Source organism: Giraffa tippelskirchi, chromosome X, assembly GCF_054371585.1.
Source record: "Giraffa tippelskirchi isolate mGirTip1 chromosome X, T2T-mGirTip1v1.2.pri, whole genome shotgun sequence".
Taxonomy (NCBI): domain Eukaryota; kingdom Metazoa; phylum Chordata; class Mammalia; order Artiodactyla; family Giraffidae; genus Giraffa; species Giraffa tippelskirchi.
The window spans coordinates 55880278-55885609 of record NC_137289.1 but is presented as its reverse complement, the minus strand read 5'-3'; positions in this window follow the sequence as shown (position 1 = coordinate 55885609).

Below are 5332 nucleotides of genomic sequence, written 5' to 3'. Positions count from 1 at the left end.
CTCTGTATACAGTATCTACGTCATTCCTTTCAGTGTCTGAGGAACATTCCGTTGTATATATTTGTATATATGTACCACGGTTTCTTTGTGCATTCTTCTGTGATGGAGATTTACGTTGATTCTATGTCCAGGGTATTGTAAATAGTGCTGCAATGAACACTGGGGCCGTGTGTCTTTTTCAATTATGGTTTTTTCTGGGTGTATGCCCAGGAGTGAGATTGCTGGGTGATATGGTAATTCTATGCTTAGCTTTTTTTTTTTTTTTTAATTTTTTTAATTTTTATTTTTTTAAATAAATTGATTCATTTAGCTGGGGGCTAATTACTTTACAATATTGTAGTGGTTTTTGCCATACATATGCTTAGCTTTTTTAAGGAACCTCCATACTGTTCTCCATAGTGGAAGTATCAATTTACATTACCACCGATATTGTAAGATGGTTCTCTTTCAAGGAGAGAATTTTTAAGTTTGTGAGAGAAATGCGACTTGTCACATAAAAGGGAACAGCATAAGGCTATCAGGAAATTTCTGAAAACAAACCTTGCAGTCCTGGAGAGAGTGGGATGATATATTCAAAGTGCTGAAAGAAAACAAGTGACAACAAAGAATACTCTATTCAGAAAGGCTGTCCTTCAGACAAGAAAGATAACGACATTCCCAGAGAAACCAAAGCTGAGGGAGTTTTTCACCACTAGACCTGCCTTAAACAAAATGCTCAAGGGAGTTCTTTAAGTGGAAACAAAAAGACACCAATTAATAAACATAAAATCCTCGGAAAGCATGTAACTCGCAAGAAAAAGGAAAGCAAATAGTCAAATTCAGAACACTTTAAACTTCTGTATAAAAGTGAAATGTATTAAAAATAAATGACCCAATCAAATAATGGGCCAAAGAACTAAACTGACATTTCTCCAAAGAAAACATACGGATGGCTGACAAACATATGAAAAGATGCTCAACATCACTCATTTTCAGAGAAATGAAAAGCAAAACCACAATGAGGTACCATCTCATGCTGGCCAGATGGGTCCCGTCAGAAAGTCTACAGTAAATGCTGGAGAGGGTGTGGAGAAAAGGGAACCCTCTTCCACGGTTGGTGGGAATGCAAACTACTACAGCCACTATGGAGAACGGTGTGGGGGTTCCTTAAAAAACAGAAAATACAACTGCCACATGACCCAGCAATCCCACTGCTGGGCATACACACCCAGGAAACTGGAATTGAAAGAGACATGTGTACCCCGATGTTCATTGCAGCACTGTTTACTAGGACATGGAAGCAACCTAGATGTCCATCAGCAGATGAATGGACAAGAAAGTTGTGGTACAGATACACAATGGAATATTACTCAGCTATTAAAAAAATGCATTTGAGGGAGTTCTAATGAGGTGGATGAAACTGGAGCCTGTTATACAGTGTAAAGTAAGTGAGAAAGAAAAACACCGTATATTAATGCATATACATGGAAGTTAGAAAGCTGGTAACGATGTCCCTATATGCAAGACAGTAAAAGAGACACGGGTAAAAAGTACAGACTTTTGGACCATGTGGGAGAAGGCAAGGCTGGGATGATTTGAGAGAATAGCATAGAAACATGTATGTTACCATATGTGAAGTAGATGACCAGTCCAAGTTTGATGTATGAAACAGGTCACTCAAAGCCAGTACACTGGGATAACAAAGAAGCATGGGATGGGGAGGGAGGCGGGAGCGGGTTTGGGATGGGGGGACACATGTACACCTGTGGCTGATTCATGTCAATATACAGCAAAAACCACCACAATATTGTAAAGTAATTAACCTCCATTTAAAATTAATTAATTAATTTAATTATTAAAAAATAAAGTTGCAATAATTTGTTAGTGCTCACAATATCAAAAAAGATGTAAACCAGGACACCAGTAACACAAAATGAGATGGGAAGAAATAAAAGCATAGAGTTTTTCCATGTGATCAAAGTTAAGCTACTATTATTAATATCTTAAATCAGACTGGTATAATTAAAGTTCTTTCCTGTAAGCATGGTGGTAACTAGCATTATCAATTAATCAGGGTTTTATTTTTGGTAAGTCTTTTAAGCGTAGCATATTATTTCGTTATAGAAGCAGGATGAATAATTTATTAAAGAATTTTGCATGCTTTTTCTTTTTAATTGAAGTACAGTTGATTTGGACTTCTCTGGTGGCTTAGCAGTAAAGAAGCTGCCTGCCAAGAATACGATGCGGGTTCAATCCCTAGGTCAGGAAGATCCCATGGAGAAGGAAATGGCAACTCATTCCAGTATCCTTACCTGGGAAAGCCCATGGACAGAGGATCCTGGTGGTAAATGATTAATACACAGGGTCACAAAGAGTCGCACATGATTTATCAACAAAACAACAATAGTTGATTTACAATATTATATTAGTTTCCAGTGTATGGCATAGTGATCCAGTAGTTTTCCAGGTTATACCCCACTATTAGTTATTATCAGATGATGCTTATAATTCACTGTGCTATAGAGTATATGATTGTTGCTTATCTATTTTATACTTAGTAATTGTATCTCTTAATCCCATTCCACTAGTTTGTCCCTTGTACCTTCCCTCACCCGTTTGTAACCAAAATTTTGTTTTCCTTATCTCAGTTTGTTTCCATTTTGTGTATGCATTCATTTGTATTTTTTTTTTTAGATTTCTCATGCAAGTGGTATCATACAGTATGTGTCCTTCTATATCTGACATTTCACTAAACATAATATTGTCTAGGTCCATCCATATTGCAACAAATAGCAGAATTTCATTCTTTCCATGGCTGAGTAATATTTCTCTGTGTGTGTGTGTGTGTGTGTGTGTGTGTGTGTGTGTGTGCATATGCACATGCGTGCACCACATTATTCTATCCATTTATCTGTTGATGGACACGGGTTGCTGCCATACATTTGCTACTGTAATGCTGCTATGAACAATGGGGTTATGTATCTTTTCATTGTTTTTGTTATTGTTCTGGATATATATCCAGGAGTGGAATTGTTGGGTCATATGGTAGTTTTATTTTTAGTTTTTGAAGGAGCTCCATATGGTTTTCCATAGTGGCTGCACCAATTTCCATTCCCACCAACAGGGTGAAAGAACTCTCTGTTCTCCACAGTTTCTCGAACATTTGTTATTTGTAGACCTTTTTGTGATATCCATTTAGACTGGAGTGAAGTGGTACCTCATGGTTGTTATGATTTGTATCTCTCTTATTAGTGATGTCGAGCTTCTTTTCCTGTGCCTGTTAACCATCTGTACATCTTCTCTGGAGAAATGTCTATTCAGGCTTCCTTCCCATTTTTGACTGAATTGTTTTTTGTTTTGATACTTAGTTCTATGAGTTGTTTATATATTTTGGATTTAAAACCCTTGTTGATCACATCGTTTGCAAATATTTTATCCCAATCCTTAGGTTTTCATTTTTTATGGTTTTCTTGCCTGTGCAAAAACTCTTAAGTTTAATTATGTCTCGTTTGACTATTTTTGCTTTTATTTCTTTTGCCTTAGAAGACTCATCAAAAAAATACTGCTATTTTTGTCAATGAGTGTTCTGCTTATGTTCTCTTCTAGGAGATTTGTGGTTTGAAGTCTTAAACGTAGCTCTTTAAAACTTTTGGAGTTTATTTTTGTATATGGTGTGAGAGAAACGTCTAATCTTTCTTTTGCAAGTACATGACCAGTATTCCCAGCACCACGTATTGAAAACTGCCTTTTCTCCATTGTATATCTTGCCCTCCTTTTCATAGGTTAATTGGCCATAGGTGCATGGGTTTATTTCTGGACTGTTTATTCTACATCATTCATCTATGTCTGTGTTCTGTACCAGTATTATGCTGTTTTGATTACTGTAGCTTTGTAGTATAATCTTGATATTGAGAGGGTTATACCTCCATCTTTGCTTTTTGTTCAAGATGGCTATAGCAATTTGAGGTCTTTTGTGGTTCCATGTATATTTTGGATTATTGGTTATAGTTGCGTGAAAAATGGCATGGGTATTTGGATAGGAATTGTCTTAAAACTGTACATTGCTTTGGGTGGTATGGACATTTTAACAATATTAATTCTTTCAACCTAAGAGCACAGGATATCTATTTCTCTATTCACCTTTAATTACTTTCATCAGTTTTTAGAGTATAGGGTTTTCACCTCCTTGGTTACGTGTACTCCTAGGTATTTTATTCTTTTTGATGCAATTGAAACAGAATTTTTAAAAATCTTTCTCTTGGTGATATTCCATTATTACTGTATAGAAATGTAACAGATTTTTATATGTTAATTTTCTACCCTGCAACTTTAATGGATTCATTCATGAGTTGTAATAGTTTTAGGTGGTCTTTAGAGCTTTCAACACAGAGTATCATGTCATCTGCAAAGGATGTGTTTTCTCTCTTCCCTTCCAGTATGGGGGACTTGATTTTGTTTTCATTTGATTGCTGTGGCTAGTAAGACTTTCAATACTATGTTAAATAGAAGTGATGTGAGTGGTATCCTTATCTTGTACCTGAATTCCACAGGAAGTCTTTCAGCTTTTCACTGCTCCCTGAGATGTTGGCTGTGGGTTTCTCATAGATGCTTTTAGTATTTTGAGACATATTCCCTCTAAACATTGTTGAGAGTTGTTGTTATGAATGGATGTTCAATTGTGTCAAACAGTTATTCTGCATCTACTGAGATAATTATGTGAGTTTTAACTTTTGTTCTTTTGTAATGGTGCATCACACATTGTTTTGCAAATGTTGTATCATCCTTGTGACCCTGAAATAAATGCTGTGTGGTTATGGTGTATGATCCATGTTATATATTGTTGGATTCGTTTTGCTAATATTTTGTTTAGGATTTTTCTATTTATATACATCAAAGCTGTTGCCATGTTCTTTTTTTTTCTGTAGTGTCTGTCTCTGGTTTTAGTATCAGGCTAATGGTGACCTTGCTGCATTCTACTTTCCTTATGATTCCCTTGAAATGCCATTTCTTGTCATTTCAAGAAAAAGCAACAATGTACACAATTTAATAGTTATTTTAACACGTTAGTCTTTCTAATTCAGAAATGCAGTCGTTAAATGCAGTTAGGAACAAGTTGTTAGCTATTCTTATTAATTATGAATTAATTTTTATATTTTCTCAAGAATTTGAAATGGTTTATCATTTCAACATGTAGGAAAAATAACTAAATTTTTTACTGAGTTTTAAAAATTGTTTTATAACTTCAACATGGAAACAATCAACACATCATTAATTACTGTTACATTTTTGTCTCTTACTAAGTCTTTAAAATGCAATCTGTATTGATTTAAAAAAGGAAACACTATACACAAAC